A 21,186-nucleotide genomic window follows, 5' to 3' on the forward strand; every position below is an offset into this window, starting at 1 on the left:
ATGTTCGGTACTGCAGCAAAAACCTGCTGATGGCAACACCTCATAATAAACAGAGCAGCTGCTGTGAATGCAGCTGAGCAAGTGATTTAAAATGCCACCTTTATTGGAAGTTCCTATTAAGTCCTTCTGTTTAAAATTAAGGCGTGTCACTCCAGTTGTTTCAGATGTTTGAAAGCATTCTTAATGTTTTTCTCGACCTTGATGAAAGTCTCAATTTTCCCTTTCGGGTTTCATTGATTTTTTTAAAAGTATATTTATTGAGGTTTTACATTTTAAAGAATCACACAACCATCTTACAAAATAATACATCGCCATAAGCACGAGAAGAAAACAGCTTAACATACATGAGTACAGAATGGAACAGTAGAACGACATCACAACTGGCTCGATACAATCATGAGACAAAACCAGATACTTGTTAGGTCCCAACAAAGACTGAGGGAGGAGCAGGATAAAGTCAGAAAGACATGCAGCGGGATTCTCCATTGGCAGGTTCCTCCGCTTTTCCTGCTGCGCACCCACACCCTCCAATTTCCCGACGGCGTGGGGTAGCCAAAATGGGCAACCCCATTGACCGGCTGCAGGGACAGAGAAGCCGGCTGCACCAGAAAACGGGGCGGGCGGGATGGAGAATCCTGCCCTCATTGGGGAAGATTGTATACAGGTGACGCCACGGGGAACCTAATGGTCCAAAGAGGCCTCTGGTCAGTTTTTGGCAGCCGTCCCTCGCTAAGCCCGATACAACGTCCATTTTGAAGGTTGGAGGGTCCTGGTCCTTAGACTGTTCTGCCCTGGGCTGTCTTTCGGGCGTCCGCTGTGCCGGATCTGAAGGTATGTAACGCACTGGAGCATGGTGTTCTCTGGCCAAGCGTCGGAGTGGCCAAGCGTCAGAGTGGCATCACCTCACTGGGACCAAGGACTGCCACTGGGTCACGGTGATTTTGGTCAGCTGTATCTCCATGTCGGACTCCAGGTCCGAAGTATTGGCCGCCCGCATCTTCAGGTTGTGGGGTATGCACGCCTCAGGAGATGGTAACAGTTGCTATGTCGGGGGAAAGGGGACCACTGGCCTTGGGAAACTCCGAGTTATTTTAGAGTACCTCCTGGGTATGACCTCGGTTTGATTCTTTCCCCTGTGCTTATACCAAGTAGGAGACCAGTCTGGGCTGTTTTACCATAATCCCCAAAATCCATTAGGCATATGAAGCTAAATTTTGCACATAGGCCGCATCGCGAGGGGTGAATTTCCAGATGGGCCTGATTCATTTTGAATCGGGGCACGCCAGCCTACTGTGGATATTTTCCCCAATATCAGACAGCACGAGGCTCAATCTAGTGCACAGCCTTCACCCAATCAGCAGCTCAGAAGGTGCTACCAAAGTGGTGGCATGTGGCATAGTCCTGTAATAAAACAATACCCGGGCCAACAGGACTCCAGAGAACCGCAGGTTCCACATGCTTCCACATGCCCAACTCGGGTAGTTCTCCGTCCCGCCAGCCCCATTTTCTAGTGCTGCGCTCCCCGTTGGCAGCGGTATTCTCCGTTCCTGCAGCCGGCCAATGGAGTTGCCCATTGTGGCTATCCCACGCCGTCGGGAAACTCGAGGGTGTGGGTGCGCAGCAGGAAAAGTGGAGGAACCTGCCAATGGAGAATCCCGCTGAATGTCTTTCTGACTTTATCCTGCTCCTCCCTCAGTCTTTGTTGGGACCTAACAAGTATCTGGTTTTGTCTCATGATTGTATCGAGCCAGAATGTCGTTCCATTCGGTACTCATGTATGTTAAGCTGTCTTCGTCTCTTGCTTATGGCGATGTATTATTTTGTAACATGGTTGTGTGATTCTTTAAAATGGTAGGGTATGATCCTCATGGGGCAGATGCTGTTCATCGTAGGAAATCCCCAAATTGGGTGCCACGGCGGTTAGCACTGCTGCCTCACGCCCCCGAGGCTCCTGGCTTGATCCCAGCCCTGTGGTCTGCGACATCGTCGTTGTCATACAGTGGACGTCTAAGCTTGTGAGTGGGTATTCACTGTGAGCTGAAACATCAAGCCTTGAAAGGGGCCCACAAAGTTGATGTGTAGTCGCGTCCATGGCTGGCCCAGCCACTTCAAGGGATGACCCCGGCAGCAGCTTCTGGTGCTCTTGGCACCGCACGCACTGTTTTGCCAGAGCCTTGATGTCCGTGTGAATCCCGGGTCACTGGTCATAACTTTGGCCAACATCCTCATCTTTGAGACCCCTGGCTGGCCATTGTGAAAGTCCTTTCTCTGCCAGTACCAAGCATGAATCCCACAGAAAAATACCATCCCCCACGCTGAGTCCTGACACTTTCGTGATGAACCCCTTCAGGTTGTCTGGGAGTGCCCGATGTTGAGCCCCATACAGCACAATATGAAGGACATGGGCTAACACCAGGTCCTTCTAAATCCAAGCTTTAATCTGGAAGGTCATAACAGGCAAAGCATCCATAAATGTAACGCCGCTATCGCTTCGTCTGTGGAAGCAGATGTCTGCGGTCTGGTGGGCAATGCAAGCTGGTTGAGGGCCTCTAAGTGGGGGATCTTTGTTCCTGATCTATGCTCCAGCACATCTTTGTATTCTGCCAAAGGTAATGCCCAATGCCACAGGTGAGATTGCCTTGTCCTCCTTGAACAAACTAAGCAAGGGTTTGTGATCTGCGAGGACTGCAAAAGTGGACCATACACATACTGATGGAAACGCTTTACTGCAACAACTACTGCCAAACCCTCCTTAATCGGGGCATAGTTTCTTTCTGCTGCTGTTAAGTTTCGGTAGGCTATCGCGATGGCCACTTTGTCCCGTCGTCCATTCTGTGGGCTTGAACAGTTCCAATGACGTATGTCGAGGCATCAGAAGTCAGCAAAAGTGGCTTTGAGGGGTTTAAATGTGTCAAAAGTCACAAGTATGAGAGTTGCCTCTTCACCTCAATGAAAGCCGCCTGTTGCGGTGGGTCCCAAAAACCATCTCTGGCCGTTTTGTAACAATGGGTGGAATGGTGCCAACACAGTCACCAGGTTTTGAATGAACATCCCATAATAATTTATCAACCACAAAGAGGAACGGAGTTCCGTCGGGTCCTTTGGTACTGGAGCCTGCCGATTGCCCTCACCTTGTGTCCCAGGGATCCACTGGTTAAGGATTTTGCCTCCTCCCATCAGGGAAGATCGTATTCAGGTGAGGCCACAGGGAACCTAATTGTCCAAACCATCCGTGGCCTTTGATTGGATTATAACAATGAGGTAAATATTAGATTAGTTAGAGTATCCTGTAAATTACAACCCCGCCCCCCCTCCCCCACTACCTTGCAAAAAAAAGATTTGCAGCTAGTGCAAAATAAATTGTTTGACTTGGGACAATGAGAACAATGTCCAGGAAAAGCGAGTATTGGAATTAGAAAATGTGGTAAATTTAGTTTGGGCTGTGGCCAGCTGCAGCAGACAAATTAATCAGAAACAGGCAACCTAAACATCACATTAAACCCAAGGTCAACAAGGTTTCTGCTTGCTTTTGCTCTTCCCCAGATTGGACACTGATCTAGTTCACTCTGCATCCCATGTGCACAAGGAAGGGACAAGAGTTGTTGGGGATATTACCAAGATATACTATCCTGCAGGCGAACTGATGAATAACCAATACCTTGCCGTGATGAAGTCTCAAAAAGAGGCTTGCACAATACCCAAAACCAATGCCAGTCCTTTTAAAAGATAAAGGGCAGGATTCTCCGTTGGCTGGCGTCAAAATCGAGAAACGGGATCGGGCTGAGAATTCGTTCTAACATCAAAATCTTGGTGGGCGGGATTTGACGCCAAATCACAATTCTCCGTCACCTCGACTGCGGCGTCAATGCATTCTGGAACGCATGGACAGTAGACACCATTTGCAGATCATAAGCAGGCCCTACCCGGTATTCTCTGGGCCTCAGCGATTCTCAGCCTTGGATGGGCGGACTTCCTGATGGCGTGGTTGACTTGTGCTTTTAAATATCGTGAAATTGGCATCATGGCTGATGACGGAGAGAGAGGAGGTCAGGCATGACTGTGGGCTGTCGGGCCAGATACCGGCAAGACTGGCTGGGATGGAAGTCCCTGTCAGGGCAGAGTTGGGGAAGGGGGGAATGAAGGAGGAATGGGCAAGTGGCCAGGGTGACCACCCACCTGGGGAAGTTTCCGGTTATGGACCGCTATTGCCACACGCTGCAAGGCAGCCATCTAGCTGCGCACCCCACTGACCACCCATCCTGCCCCCTGGTTCTGCAGAGTGACCCCCCCCCCCCCTCCACAGGCCACCCTCCACCATACCACTCCCCCAACCGGCCGCCTCCCGCCATCAAGGCGGCTTACTCAAGGGCCACACCCACTCTAGCCCCCTGGCGCGGGCCGAGAATCATACCGCTGGCAAGGGCAGTGCCATCCAGCGGTATCCTGTCAGCAGGGACAGGCACCAGGGTCAGAGGCCCCCCAAGGTGCCGAGCAATGACGGGGCCAGTGGTGCGAGCTGGGGGCGGGGAACTTGCAGGGGCAGAAACCGCAGTGCCAACCGGGACCACCATGTAGCCTGGTGATCTTGGTTGGGCACGTAGGTACGGACCTTGCTAACATGTTGGCCTTTCACCCCCTGCAGACAATGGATATTGGAATTCAATCACAAATGGTGGACTTCCTGTTAGTCACCGCAGCCCTGGGGAATGCTTTGTGGCTGTACAAGCTGGCGCTTTTCGAGGAGGAGGAAGCTGCCCGCAGAGTGTGCAGCAGCGGGGTCCCAGAGGAAAAGCAGGCAGCTGCCCAGGAAGTAGAGCCAGCTGCCCAATAGGCCGAGGAGCAGGAGGTGCAAAGGAGACGCCACCTGAGGCCTCGCGTGTACTGGCTGGACCTGTCATTTGAGTATCTTCCGGACTAGACAGGCTTTCGAAGAATGCGGCTATGTAGGAAGGCAGTGATCATGGTGCACCTGGCACTGCGGGGATATATGCTCCTGGTGACCATCACCATCAAGGTGTCGGTCACCCTAAACGTTGATGCCACGGGGTCTCTCCAGGCGCTGAGTGGAGACCTGCCCAGGATCACACAGAGCTCGGTGCACCCGTGCCACGATGGAGGCCCCGCATGCCCAGTCAACTCAATACATCCATTTCAATGTGGACCGAGCCCACCAGGATGCCCGAGCAGCAGATGACAGGCCGCTCTCCACAAACCAAAATGGGTTCCACTCTATGAACGTGCAGCTGATATGTGAACATCAGATGCGCATTAAGCACATCTACGCCTGATAACCGGGCAGTGTGCTCGACACCTTCACCCTGGCACACTTGACAATTCCTGACATGTTTGAGACCCCCTACCCCGGCTGGCGGGGTTGGTTCCAGGGTGACAGGGGTTATGCACTGTGGTCCTCCCTGATGATGCCTATCCGAGGCCACAGACCGACGCGGAGACCGACTACAACGATACCCGTGCAGCAACTAGGAGCATGATCGAGCGGGGCTTCAACCAGACCTAAGAATCCTCACCACCTTCGAGGAGTGTGCCGTGGGGGTGATTAGGGTGGCTGAGGACAGAGTGGTCACCAATGATGAGGTTGGTGGACGCCAAAGAGGTGAGTATCTACCGTGCCCCACCTGGAGTGACCCATCCCTCCCACTGACCACATCTGGGGTGGCCCCTCCCTTGCCTCCAATGAGACCACCTCAGAGGAGACCTCCGAGGATGCCACGTTTGGCGCATCAGAGCTTTCTTCCACACCCTCCACCAATGCAGATACGCATACCTGGGTGGGAAATGTTCATGGTCAGGCTTCTGGTGAGCACCTGTGACACATTAAAAACGTTTCACCACAAGCAGCATGATACCTCTGGGACTTTCTTCCGCAATGCAGCCCAACGTCTGAACCCTTTGCACATCTATCAGGCATCTCTCCTCTCCCCGTAGCATTCGCACTCCCTCTAGTCATAGACATGTCCCCGGATGTTGGCTGCTGTGTGTGCAGTGTTGCCTCCTACAGTGTTCAAGTATAGTGTCCATGCATCAAGGTGTAATTGGGATGCAAGGCAATAACTCTCATATTCTATATGACCCGCCCACCCACGGGAATCCAATTGCATTGCGTGATGTGCTCAGTTCACCACGATTGCCAATTCCTTGATGCGGCAAGCTCAGTGCCCCCAAGCTTTTTGTCTGTGAGCAAAGATGGCTACTCACCTCCTCGGCTCCCCGCAGAAGCTCTTCCGCCAGGTTCACGTTTTTCAAAAGGAGTACCAAGCAGCGCCAGCGTGACCACTTGCTCGGGAAGCCGATGAATGACGGGAGGCTGTAGAATATGTGGTGGCTCCCATTAATTTTATGGAAATAGGACTTAAGTGGTGATAATTGGTTTCTCATCACGCTACAGCGAGATCCCGATTTCGCCTACGGGGAGGGCCAGTTGCATCACAAACCATTTGGCGCCTGGCGGCGTTCTTGTTTTCAGTCTTTCCCACTATTCACCAACCTCGTATTGCTCGAGTGAGAGCGCAATGAGGCCGGAGAATCGAGCCCTATGACTCTATGGTTCTTACCAATTAGAGGAAACGCATCTTAATGCTCTTGCATATCTACAAGTAGCTTCTTGTTCACTATCTTTATATAATTTCCCCTTTTGGGGGGAATACCTAATTCCTCCACAGCAGTGTGCCTGCGATTGGGAATGTACTGGTGAGTGAGTGCAGGCATCAATCATGGACAGATGCTTAGTCTACCGACTTCACCACATGAGTCATTGGACTTCAATAGCAGTGAAGTTCTTGTAGTATTCATCTCAAGGATGGTGATGGGGGAAATGGAAACACCTTTATTTATTCATAGATCATTTCTTCCCTTGTAATTGTTACCCCTAGCGTCAGTAAGCATGATCCCTGCTTTTGATAGATCGCAGTTATTTACATACAAAGTCCATTGTATGCATGCTATCAGGCAATGATGTACAGTGAATAATCTGGAGACAGCCAAGACAGGATGCAGTTACACAATTTGTTCTGGCTGAATAAATATTTGCTGAAATTTTCAATGCTATTCAGCAATAATCAATTGGTCCATTATTCATTTGCCACAGTCCTTGGCAAACTACGCAGCAGACTAAAGGATTAACCTGGCCGAGAGCAAGAATTAAATCCTTGCCCAGGTAATAGTGAGGCGGGTGTTAAAATCACTATGTACTTTCAAGTCAAATGAATGTCTTTAATTGGAAATGTACAAAGACCAAAGTAACCTTGTTAAATATGCTGGTGCTTGTCAATTCAAATCCCCTTTTGTTCTGCCTAGCTTGGGAAGGGAAAGGTCATTCCTTTTCATTCGAAGGAGAAGGATAGAAATATTTGAAAGTCAAATTTAAGAGTAATTATGTGATTCAGAATAGATGGAATAGCATAACAGAAATATGAGCAGTAAACTAACTGAATCACAAAGATTTTGTAGACAATTAATGAGATAATGACATGCCAAAATGGTACTGAGCATTAAAACACAGTGCCCCTCTAACCCCTATCCATTTTAATTTCCGATAGAATATGGAAATTATTGATAGGATTGTCATAACTGATGATATTTCAGTGCAGCGCTAAAATCCATTTGCTCAGCAGCCTTGAACAATCAGATTTTCCATCTGAATGATTTAAACCAGAGCTATTTTGTCCGATTGAACGCTGAAACTTTCTATTTCTTTTGGCATCTTTTTATGCACAAATGTGTTCAGAATGTTAACTTGTCAAATGTTGATTGAGGAACATAAAACAGTTCTCGATGCAGTAGACGGCCACGTCACAAAAGCAAAGCTGCTGGAGAGTTATTAAGGAGCTGAAATTCTCTCTTTAGGGGCCAAGTTGTAGGAGGATCTCACACTTATCTATTTCTTGATTAATAAAGGATAGTACACGGGTGGCAAGAAAATTGAAGCCCGGTGAATTAATCTGCTAATATTTATGAGCATCCCTATAGTCTGAATAGAAAAATGGCCCTTCAGCTGATCAAACACCGTTCATTCACAGCTTGTTTACCATCTTTGATGCCATTATTTTCTTCATTACTGTTATTTTGCTGATAACCCCTGTTTCAATATTAGTTTCCTCTGACTTTCTGGCATGGTGACCTTTTCTTTTGATGTAAATAATGACACATAGTAATTATTTAACATATCCACCATTTCCATATTTCATTGCTCCTGACCACGCTCTTTATTCTAAAATAATTCCAAAAGAAAATTGTATAGATTTTGCAAGTTTATTTCCATATTCCATTTTTGGAGCTTTTACCGTCTCCTTTATCACCCTTTGCCGTTCTTTTTTATCTTCCCTATTATTTCCCCTCATTTTAATATTCTTTTCAGTGTAATGTTGTCTGTTATGGCTTTTCTCATCCACAATTGTTATTTTTGGCAATTAGAGCTCCTGTCCCTTAGGGGGATAAACTGATTCTGTGTCAGTTTTAATTATTTTTTGAACTCACTGATCTTTTATAACTTTACCCATTAACAGCTTGTGTGCTGTGGACAGTCTCTGTCTCATCACATTGAGGTCAACCTTTTCCTTCAGTTCTAAAATAAGGACAGTAAACGTTGAGGTCAACCTTTCCTTCAGTTCTAAAATAAAAACAGAAAACACTGGGAAAAAAAAGGTCAGGCAGTAAAAAATAAACAGAGTTAATGGTTGGGTTTTCATCCTCCGGGAGGTGGGTCCTGAGAGTAGGGTCAATTCCTGGCTCAGGAGAAAGTGCCTGCAATGGACGGAATCTTTATTGCTGAGGGGAGGGTGCAGGCTGGAGTTAGGCAATTAACTCCTGGAGCAGTCTGGAGGCAGCCACAGCGGCTGCCCGGTGCAGAGGTTGACTGTTTAAAAGGCCCGTCCCAGTTTTTGCCCACCCTGACTTTGCCCCAGTTAAAATCAAAACACAATGATGTATGGGGAGGCGGTGGCACAGTGGTATTGTCACTGGACTAGTAAACCAGGGACCCAGAATAATGCTCTGGGGACCCAGGTTCAAATCCCATCACTGCACATGGTGAAATTTGAATTCAATAGAAAACCTGGAATTAAAAATCTAATGATGTCCATATAACCATTGTCGTAAAAATCCATCTGGTTCACTAATGTCCTTTAGGGAAGGAAATCTGCCATGAACGAATAAAAGAAATGACCTTCCAACCCTCACCTCTTGCCCGAAAAAATGTCTATGCCAGCTCATACTCCCCCATGGACCCTAATGCTCCCTCTGCCAAGTTCTGCATTTCTACCCACCACCCGCCATTTTTAAAGAGTTCCTGAGTCAAGCTCCACTCCCCACTCTAAAGACTTAAACATATAGATATGTATAAACACTATGGACGGCATTTTCTAGTTGCACCCAACACGAGACTGGAAATAATAATAATAATTGCTTATTGTCACAAGTAGGCTTCAATGAAGTTACAGTGAAAATCCTCTAGTCGCCAAATTCCGGCATCTGTTCGGGGAGGCACCTGAGGTCAACAGATCTTTCAGTTTTCTGGTAAGTTTTCCATCCCGCCCGTAACGATTCCTGCAGCACATATATATGTAAATATCAAAGATTTAATTGCACTTTACAAAGAAAAGTAATGGAGTTTCTTCTGGTGTGCTGATGAATACTCATGTATCGCTGAGCAAAAACAAATCATGCAGTAGTTTCTCTCGTTGCTCTTTAAAATACTTTGTCACATCCAAACTGTTTGCTGCGTTTCCTCACATTACAACACTTCAAAATTACTTCAGTAGTTGGCAGGTGTTTTGGGATCTCCTGAAGCTGTGAAAGACACTGTATAAATCTAAGTTCCTTCATAAATTATTCCAATAAGTTTAATTATCACAAGTGACATTTATTTTGACTCCTGTCATCATGTAACTATTGGATATCAGATTAGGGCTTCAACCCTGGGTAAATAAAATCAATATATGCTCATGTTCTATTACACTGTTGAAAGAGTGCTGCTTTGTTGGAATTGACTTCTTTCACATCACACAAAAGCCAAGGTCCTATCTGTCGTGTCCAGTGATCTGGGCAGATGGAAAAGGCCCCATGGCATTTTTCAAAATAGCAAAAGAATGAGCTGAGTTCTTTTATTTTCTGGCTGCTTTCTCCTGCAAGCAGCACCAATAAAAAGGACATTAACTGGTCATTCATCTTATTTCCTGTTTGTGGGAGCCTTGCTTTGTGAGGAATTGCATGCTATGCTTGCCAATGTACTAGCAAAGGCTACACATCAGAAGTGATCATTTGGATGCAAAGTGTTTTGGACATCCTGAGATCCTGATAAGGACCCATAATGCAATATGTTTCCTTCAATTTAAGTTGAAAAGCACTTATTTATTTTCGATTCACGTAGACATTTCTATTTCTGTAATCCCCATATATTCTATCTAGGATCAGATAGAAAGTGGACCAAGCTCACAATCGAGTACCATCTGTTTGCCTGTTTGTGAACATTAGGTAGCACGGTAGCATTGTGGATAGAACAATCGCTTCACAGCTCCAGGGTCGATTCCGGCTTGGGTCACTGTCTGCGCAGTCTGAACATCGTCCCCGTGTGTACGTGGGTTTCCTCCGGGTCCTCTGGTTTCCTCCCACAGAGCTGATGCAGACTCGATGGGCCAAATGGCCTCCTTCTGCACTGTAAATTCTATGAAAAAAAAAATTAGTGCGGACACAGTGAAATATTGTGATTTCAGGTCTCAAGTCGTCATCAAAGCTTCTGTTGTAAAGTATGGTGTCTCACATGACTGCTGAAATTTAGTGATTGCCATTCATGCTTGCATCCACGTCGGCAGAGGTTTCCAGAAGTTGCAGATGCTGGAATTTCAAAATAAAAACAGAAAATGTTTGAAATCCTCAACAGATCTGGCAACGCTTGTTGAGGAAAATAAAGATTTGATGTCAATGACCTTACCATGAATGTCCAATTTTTCTATTCCATCATCCCCCACAAAAATAATCTCAAGGCTCATGTATATTCACTGACAGAAGGCATAACCAACAACAACTTTGCTCCCAATTTCTGCCCTTCCCTCATCTTTGCATGGTTCAAGGGGCAGCACAGTGGCACAGTGGTTAGCATTGCTGCCTATGGTGCTGAGGACCCGGATTCAAATCCCGGCCCTGGGTCACTGTCCGTGTGGAGTTTGCACATTCTCCCCGTGTCTACGTGGGTTTCACCCCCACAACCCAAAGATGTGCAGGATAGGTAGATTGGCCACTCTAAATTGCCCCTTAATTGGAAAAAATAATTGGGTACTCCAATAAGGATTTTATTCCATGCTCTCATTTTCATCATCTCTGTTGGATCCATTCTGACATCTTACAATCAGTGCTTCCAATATGTCTTTCTTCAATCTCAACTCTGGATTCCCACCTGTCCCCTTTCCAACATCAATAATTGACAGCCTCCTTGACTGTATTCATTCCATTTTCAACACTTCTGCACTCACCATTCCCCACATTCCTAGTATCATAATGGAATTCTCCTGGCCTTCATTTTCACCCAACCTGCCTGAATTTTCAATTAATCGTCTTCTTCCATTCCCAACATATTTAGTGCGATGCCGTGACTGATCAAGTCCTCTTCTTCTCCGAAGGGACTATTCCCTCTGCTCCACTGCCCCTCTTCACTTCCCATGCCATTGTCTCGTGACCCGTTCACTGCCTCCTGCCTTCTATTCAAGGCCCCACACACTCCTCTCAGATGAAACACGGATTTTCTTGCACTTTTTCACTGCTCATGATGCGATCTCTTCTATACTGGGGTCACTAAATGCAAATTGAGTGACCATTCTCCCAACTGTTCCATGGCTTTGTTGACTATTGTTTCCTTCCCACTTTCTATCCTTCTCATGTTTTAAAGGATGACGTACAAAAGGTTTGGTTCTATGGACCAGTTCATAATCATCAGCTAGCCCTGCTGCCTTGTCCAGCAGTTTTAACTTTTTGTTACTCAACACGTGTCCTATTAACCAAAGGAAGTAAATCTTTAAAATCTTCTAAATGTATCACCTCTCTCAGGGCTTCATATGTTTTCTCTATTTTTAACGTCCATATCCAATAGTCAAAATTATTTTGCTTCACTCTCACAAATTCTGTTGGCGGACATTTTCTGATACTGGACTATAGTATAAATTATAGTTGGCCCTGTAACTACATTGTTGCTCCTATATTACTTTTGAATAGTTCTGTTGAGAGGAAACAAAGAACATAGAACATTAGAGCGCAGTACAGGCCCTTCGGCCCATGATGTTGCACAGACCTGTGAAACCACTCTAAAGCCCATCTACACTATTCCCTTATCATCCATTTGTTTATTCAATGATCATTTAAATGCCCTTAATGTTGGCGAGTCCACTACTGTTGCAGGCAGGGCATCCCATGCCCTTACTATTCTCTTAGTAAAGAACCTACCTCTGACATCTGCCCTATATCTATCTCCCCGAACTAGCTATCGCCATTGGAGGAAAAAGTCTCTCACTGTCCACACTATCTAATCCTCTGATCATCTTGTATGCCTCAAATAAGTAATCTCTTAACCTTCTTCTCTCTAACGAAAACAGCCTTAAGTCCCTCAGCCTTTTCTCATAAGATCTTCCCTCAATACCAGGTAACATCCTGGTCAATCTCCTCTGCACCCTTTCCAATGCTTCCACATCCTTCCTATAATGCGGCAACCAGAACTGCACGCAATACTCCAAATGAGGCCGCATCAGAGTTTTGTACAGCTGCAACAAGACCTCATGGGTCTGAAACTCAATCCCTCCAGCAATAAAAGCTAACACACCGTACGCCTTCTTACCAACCCTCTCAACCAGGGTGGCAACTTTCAGGGATCTATGTACATGGACACTGAGATCTCTCTGCTCATCCACACTACCAAGAATCTTACCATTAGCCCAGTACTCTGTCTTCCTGTTACTCCTTCCAAAATGAATCACCTCACAACTTTCTGCATTAAACTCCATTTGCCACCTGTCAGCCCAGCTCTGCAGTTTATCTATGTCCCTCTGTAATCTGCAACATCCCTCTGCACTGTCCACAACTCCACCGACTTTAGTGTCATCTGCAAATTTACTCACCCATCCTTCTACGCCCTCCTCCAGGTCATTTATAAAAATGACAAACAGCAGTGGCCCCAAAACAGATCCTTGTGGGACACCACTAGTAACTGAACTCCAGGCTGAATATTTCCCATCAACCACCACCCTCTGTCTTCTTATAGCGAGCCAATTTCTGATCCAAACTGCTAAATCACCCTTAATCCCATGCCTCCGTATTTTCTGCAATAGCCTACCGTGGGCTTTACTAAAACGCTTTACTGAAATCCATATACACCACATCAACTGCTTTACCCTCGTCCACTTGTTTAGTCACCTTCTCAAAGAACTCAATAAGGTTTGTGAAGCACGGCCTACCCTTCACAAAACCGTGTTGACTATCCAAAATCAAATTATTCCTTTCCAGATGATTCTACATCCTATCTCTTATAAACCTTTCCAAGACTTTGCCCACAACAGAAGTAAGGCTCACTGGTCTATAGTTACCGGGGTTGTCTCTACTCCCCTTCTTGAACAAGGGGACAACATTTGCTATCCTCCAGTCTTCTGGCACTATTCCTGTGGATAATGATGACATAAAGATCAAACCCAAAGGCTCTGCAATCTCCTCCCTAGCTTCCCAGAGAATCCTAGGATAAATCCCATCTGGCCCAGGGGACTTATCTATTTTCACACTTTCCAGAATTGCTGACACCTCTTTATGAACCTCAAGCCCTTCTAGTCTAGTAGCCTGTATCTCAGTATTCTCCTCGACAACATGGTCTTTTTCCTGCGTGAATACTGACATAAAATATTCATTTAGCACCTCTCCTATCTCCTCAGACTCCACGCACAACTTTCCACTACTGTCCTTGACTGGCCCTACTCTTACCCTGGTCATTCTTTTATTCCTGACATACCTATAGAAAGCTTTAGGATTATCTTTGATCCTACCTGCCAAAGACTTCTCATGTCCCCTCCTGGGTCTTCTTAGCTCTCTCTTTAGGTCCTTCCTGGCTAACTTGAAACTCTCGAGCGCCCTAACTGAACCTTCACGTCTCATCTTTACATAAGCCTCCTTCCTCTTGACAAGTGATTCAACTACTTTAGTAAACCACGGTTCCCTCGCTCGACCACTTCCTCCCTGCCTGACAGGTACATACTTATCAAGGACACGCAGTAGCTGTTCCTTGAACGAGCTCCACATTTCAAATGTGCCCATCACCTGCAGTTTCCTTCCCCATCCTATACATCCTAAGTCTGCCTCATCGCATCATAATTGCCTTTCCCCTAGCTATAACTCTTGCCCTGCGGTATATACCTACCTAAAGGTACTCTGACTTAGATGCCTAATTAGAAGATGCAATTTTTAGGAATAGATAGTGTATACACAATGCTTGTTGATATCAGAAAGGACACAAAATGGCTGTTCGCTAAGATAGCAATGCTAAAGACACAAAATGGCTGAACTAGCCACATTCCTGAATAATAAGTTGCAAACTGTGTAAACTACCTCATGAGAACCAGGCATGGGTATTTATCGGGAGAATTTCAACAGCCGCTGATAACAGCTTCACACAATAGCTCAAGGTCCCCAGCTGCAGACAGGACATATTCTTGTGTTAGTTTTGAAGGACTTCTGTATGAAGTTAGGGGCGGGTAAGACAACACCCACTTTAACCATATATGTGATAACTGGGATGCTAAGAAAATTGATTGACTGCATGTAATGGATTGTGATGCGATATAGTTAATTGATTGTATGTAAATGAGAATGCAACTAATTCTGCCCCATAAACCCAATGCAAATCTTAGCTCAAGTTAGAAAGAGTTTTGCGAGGCTGCGGAGCATCCAAACCTTTCTCCCAGATCTGATATAATAAACTGCTTCTTTACTCACTCAAATAGGCCTACGTGTGAATATTTTCACCTCTACAAATTCAATATGAGTTTGTCTCAGCTGTTTTCTTGCATTTCAAAATTTCTGCCTGTATGCATCAGGAACCAACCCATATGCATTAAGAATAGCTTTCTTTACTATATCATAATCTACAGATACCTCTTCATACAATGATGCATATACCTCACTTGCTCTATTTACCAATCTATTCTTTTGGCTATTTCATCTGTTTAGCTAACTTTCAAAGGAAATAAAGAATGCTTTCACATCCTTTTCCTAAAATTTAGAAAAGAGCTTGTAAACTGGATTTCTCTCTCTCTCTCACTCGCTCTCTTTTCCCTCTCTTTCCCTTTTTTTTGCTTTCCCAGTATATCTAGTTCAAGTTTTAAAATTTATTTTTCATTTTCTTTTCCAGCATTTCTAATTGTTTAATTTGTTATTGAATTTTAACTAATACAATTGCTTCGCTTTTTGAAGAACTTGGTCTTTTTGACAACTCTCTCAATTTTTTATGTTTCGCTATGCTTTCAATGATGCCAGCTTTCCTTACCCTTGCAGGTAATCCCAAGTCCAATTTATCTGCCAATTCAGTTAGCATACTCTTGGTTACTTTCTTTAACCTAATCAAAGTTACATCTTACAACTTTAGGAAAGTCTTAGCAATTTCTAATGCTAGCTTGGGTTCTAAACTGGACAACACACCTCACAGCAACTCCAATTCATTTGTCCAGTACCTCTGTACCCTATTTACTCTTTGTCAGGGTTCACAGATCCCACCATTTAACAATAAATCTCAGAACAAGTTTTAATATTCAGTATCCAGAAACTTACTTTCTGCATTTCAAAGTATCCCAACAAATTATTTTAAGCATGTAAGATGTCTGTGGTCAAATAAACACACTCCTCTCTGAACCCAAGTTAGAGTTTATGGATTTTTCCTCAGAATCCCCCCAGATGATGATCACGTGATGAATTCCAAACTCCACTCCTAAAAACGTGCTTTAAAATCTCTCATAAGAATGCCTTCCCTTAGTGATTTGCATTCCAAAACCAGTCCAGGTTTTGCAAATGACACTTACAAACAAAGCTTCTGTGGTGATTGTATATCTGTGTAGATGCAATACAACTGAGCAAGCACTAGAGGGAGCACGGGAGAGATATAAATACAGACGAACAGGAAGTCGGGGACAGTTCACAGAACGGGAACTTGTAGCAAGACATAGACAAGCAGCATCGATGTAACTTTAAGTTAAGCACTGAAGAGAGAACACACTTACAATAAAGCATCTACTTCAACTTTAAAACTACGAGCTTTATTAAGACACAAGGAACAACACAGCTTCCACTCTACTTTTAACAGCGAATCTAGTCCAGGATGTCACACCAGCCCCATTTAGGATTAATTTGTCTTAACTGCTCTGAAAACTGATCACAATTGCTTCAACATTTGATTCCCAGATGGCATCAAGATTATTTATTTACCTCTGAAGTCTGCTGTCCCACTTTAAATTTAGTTACTGTGTGTGTCTCTTTAACTCAGAACACTTTGTTTACTCTTCCTTGAATTCTTCGGAACAATACCTTGTTCTCTGTTCACTTAACTCCAGACTTCTCAGACAGTCTTTCTGTCCATATTCCCTGGTTATCTGGATTGTATCTTGTTTCTTATGAAGCCTGCATCTTTGCAACTCTTTTGTCCTATCCAGCTTCTCCTGGCAGAGTTAAGAGCTGTTCAGCCCTCCATGACCTGGCTCCGACTGCCCTGGTTTTCAGTTAAAACTAAGAACAAGTTACTACTATTTACTCTTCACATCGTAGCCTTCTCTAAGCACAATTAAAACACAGTTAGAACTTAACCAACTCCCACACAAACACCTTTGTCCAGCATGAATCTACCTATAAGTTTTGCCCTTCCAGGCATAGAAACATTACATTAAATCCACTTAATACTAGATCTTATATTTCTAATGTTTACCAATACCAATATAAATCCCTTAAAACTACCTTTATTTTCCTAACACAAGGAAATTGAAGGAACAACACCTCATCTTTCGATTTGGCACTTTACCAACTTGTGGAATGATCATTGTGTTCAATAATTCAGGTTTTAACCTCTACCCAGATTTATTTTTGGACAACAGCCATTGGTGATGTTTCTACTCTTCTGTTTATGCCTCCTCTAAATTTATTTGTCCCATGACCATCTCCTTTTGTTCCTGTATCATCCTCCCTTTAATCATTTAATCTCTCCTGACTTCTACCCAGCTTTTTATTTCCAGACTTAGCGGTAAATGACGGTGTAGTGGTAATGTCACAAGTAAACCAGAGGCCCAGCCTAATGTCCTGGGGACCAAGATTCAACTCCTATTGTGCCAGCTGGTGAAATTTAAAATTCAATTTATAAATCTGGAATATCATCGAATTTACAGTATAGAAGGAGGCCATTCGGCCCATCGAGTCAGCACCGGCTCTTGGAAAGAGCACCCTACCCAGGCCCACATCTCCACCCTATCCTAGTAATCCTACCCAACACTAAGGGCAATTTTGGACACTAAGGGCAACTTAGCATGGTCAATCCACTAACCTGCACATCTTTGGACTGTGGGAGGAAACCGGAGCACCCGGAGGAAACCCACGCAGACACGGGGAGAACGTGCAGACTCCGCACAGACAGTGACCCAAGCTGGGAATCGAACCTGGGACCGTGGAGCTGTGAAGCATTTGTGCTAACCACTATGCTACCGTGCTGAATATAAGGTTAGTCTCAGTAATGATGGCCACAAAACTGTCATTGGTGCCGGAGCGAGGCGACTTCTTGCAAGCTGTGCCCAGCATACCCTGTAATCTTTTACTCTCATTCTATGCTTCTAAAACTTTATTCTAACTCTTTTAAACTCTCTAACAATGTTCTAATTCAATTACTTAATGGACCTACCTCGTAATAAGTTGATCTTTTCTCCAGACCTTGCTAGAACTGTAACACTATATTCTGCAGTCTCTACCTTCTTCCCTATATACCGTATGCATTGTCTGTATAGTATGCAAGAAACAATACTTTTCACTGTATACTAATACATGTGACAATAATAAATCAAATCAAATCAAATCATTGATTGTCGTTAAAAATTCATCTGGTTCAATATTGGCCTTGAGGGAAAGAAATCCACTGTTCTTGCCTGGTCTGGCCGACATGTGATTCAGACCCACAACAACCCACAGGCGACTCTTCCATTGAATTACTTTAGTAAACCACTCAGTTCAAGAACAATTAAGGATGGATAACAGATAATAATAATCTTTATTGTCACAAGTAGGCTTACATTAACACTGCAATGAAGTTACTGTGAAAATCCCCCAGTCGCCACATTCCGGCATTTGTTCAGGTATACAGAGGCAGAATTCAGAATGTCCAAGTTATCTAACAGCATGTCTTTCGGGACTTGTGGGAGACTTGTATGCCTGCTATCATTAAAGAGGCTGCCTGGCTCGCACTTCATCTAATGCTCTCTCCTAACAGCTCTGGGAATAAACAGTTAATGGTGATGGCAAATGCTGATACTTATATGATACTCAACATTGTTGTAGTTGCTGGAACTTTGTAGAGGACTTCCGAAAAACATTGGAAGACCTTATCAAGAGTTAACCAACTGTTATCAGCATTTATTCTGGACATTCCGTGAGGAGTTCACCAAGGAGGGGTTAGTGTTCTGCTGTTCCACCTTACACGCCTCTAAGAATCACGTGAAGAAAGGGACTGGTTGATTATGGGCATCTTACCCTTGGTCTGGGCAAGGAAGAGGAGGAGGACAGGAGTCTTGAAAGAGAAGGATTATATGCTGAAGGAAAGAGGGACAGCAGGACCTAGATACTGAGGTGCTATCCTTCCCCCATTATAGTTACAGGACATCCCTCCTCTTCTGGATCAGACCAACAAAGACAATCAGTGCTGCTTCTGAGATCCTTCATGTCATCTCCTTTGAGCCATTCTGCCATGTGTCACCAAATACTAGCCAGGGCACTTCACATGTTCAGTTGGAGGTGGATATGAGGAACACATATTACTTACTCCATGAAAGTTGTATCTAGTCAACACACAAGTGCTAAAGCTGCAGGTCTCTGGTTGAGCACATCCAAGCAAGCTCAAATATGGTTATAGGCAATTAGAAGCAAATTTATGTGCTAACTCCAGACTTTGAAACAAGTTAGTTTTATTATAACTACACCTGTTTCATGCTTGTTCTCACTTTTTTGGTTAAAATAACCCCCAGTAACCATTCCTCACCTTCCCTAGCATGTCAGGAAACATGAGAAGGAGATTGAGAGCTTTATTTTTCCTCAACCATTGTCATATATTATTTCTGTTCTGTCTTGCCCCTCATTACATTTTATTATCTCATTCGGGATATTGTATGGGAATTGAGACTAAATTCAATGTTTAAATGCACTGATAAAACACAACCGGGAAAGGGGAGATCAGTTGGTTGAGACTTTCTGAGGGGATTACTTCAGTGTTATAACTCAGTTGCTTGAGAGACATCTATTGGATCGGCCAACAGTGTTCTTGTGGGATTAAGTCTGAGAAGTTGAGCACAGTGGCTGACAGAATATTTTTCTGTTAATAGTTCTTTTTAATAAAATATCTTATAAAATCATAATGAACAGATTTTGCTTTGAAGGGTCATTAATGGTTCACACTTTCTTTGCAAATATCTATGAATGAATTGCCACTGGCTAAACTACTGCAATTTTTGAGTATAAAATGTTGGGAGATAAGTTAAAATGGAGTGAAAAAAAGGCTTCTTAAGACCAGTAGTTTATTTTACCAATAACATATAATCCGATCATCAATGAACACAGTAATCAGCACATTGCTGGATGGTGGGATTGTTCTGTTTATCAGTTTGTAAAAATAACATCTGCATATCAGTGCTCAGTGAACACAGCTTGTGCACTTACTGTAGAATTAAATCCCTTTTTAGGGAACTGAAAATATATACTCGATCTTGGAAAAATGTATTTTTCATGTTGGATTCCCCGTCAAAAGCACTGGGCTTGTTTTTTTTTGGCTTCCCATTCTGGCTGTCTTTCAGGGTCAGATGATCTCATTGTAGAATGACTTGTGCTGTACAATTTTCCATAAACACCCCATAAATCACACTGGTCTTTCAGCAGAGGCAAAATATTTTGACAGAAACATTTTTTTCCCCAAGGAATGTTTCCACAGTGATAGCTCCCGGGCGCATTTTGTAAACACCATACTGTTCAAATTGTGATCGTGCTTCCGGGCGGGAATATGATTTTAAAAAAAAAATATCCTCAATGTAGTCAGCCTTGCAAGTGGGAATGCTCCATTTCATATCCATTTCCCAGGTCCAGTTAACCTGCTCGATAGTACAGCATAATGTTTTTGGCAGAGATGCTCATCTCTGCTGTCAAATAGATTACACCTATGAAAATTGGTTAACTAATAAATGTCAAATCTGATTCATGGTGCAACAAGTACAAAAATCATTAAAAGTAGCCATAAAAAGAAACAAAGCGCTGGGGTTCATTTCTCAAGGGACAGAATTAAAAAGTAGAGAAGCCTTGTTAAATTTTTGAAGAACCTTGGGTCGAACATACTTGGGAGTATTGAAACACTTCAGATCGTAAAGAATGATATAGAGGTACCAGAGAAGGTGCAAAAAGGATTAACTGGAATAATACCCGATTTGGGAAGTTACATCCATCAAAGAAGGTCGAATACGCTGGGGCTCCATTCCAAAGAAGAGAGAAAAGACGAATGAGGTATGAGCAGTTAAGAGGGCTTTAAGACGATGAAAAAGTTTTGTAGATGCCACAAACAAATCTATGTGCTCTCTTCCTATCCTTAATCATTGGCTCGATCGAACCAAATGGGAACTATGTCCCATAGCAAGCGCATTTAGCCATGTGTTTCCCGGCACTCACAGCACCAAGAAACACAATGCTATCTAAAGTGGCTCTGGTTAGAAGCAGGACCTCAGTGAGGAAAGTGTGGCCAAGGCTGGACTTAATCCCATTCCCTGTACTGAGGAGCCCCACTCACTGGAACTCCTCAGTGCACGGAGAGATCGGGGTGCCATTTTAAATGGCGCACGATCTCTTAAGCTGATGAGACCTCCAACACCCCCCACACCCTATATCATTGTAAGAGAATCCCTGGGTCCCCGTGCAACCCCCACATCTGTGCAG

This window comes from Scyliorhinus canicula, chromosome 13 (genome assembly GCF_902713615.1).
Source record: "Scyliorhinus canicula chromosome 13, sScyCan1.1, whole genome shotgun sequence".
Taxonomy (NCBI): domain Eukaryota; kingdom Metazoa; phylum Chordata; class Chondrichthyes; order Carcharhiniformes; family Scyliorhinidae; genus Scyliorhinus; species Scyliorhinus canicula.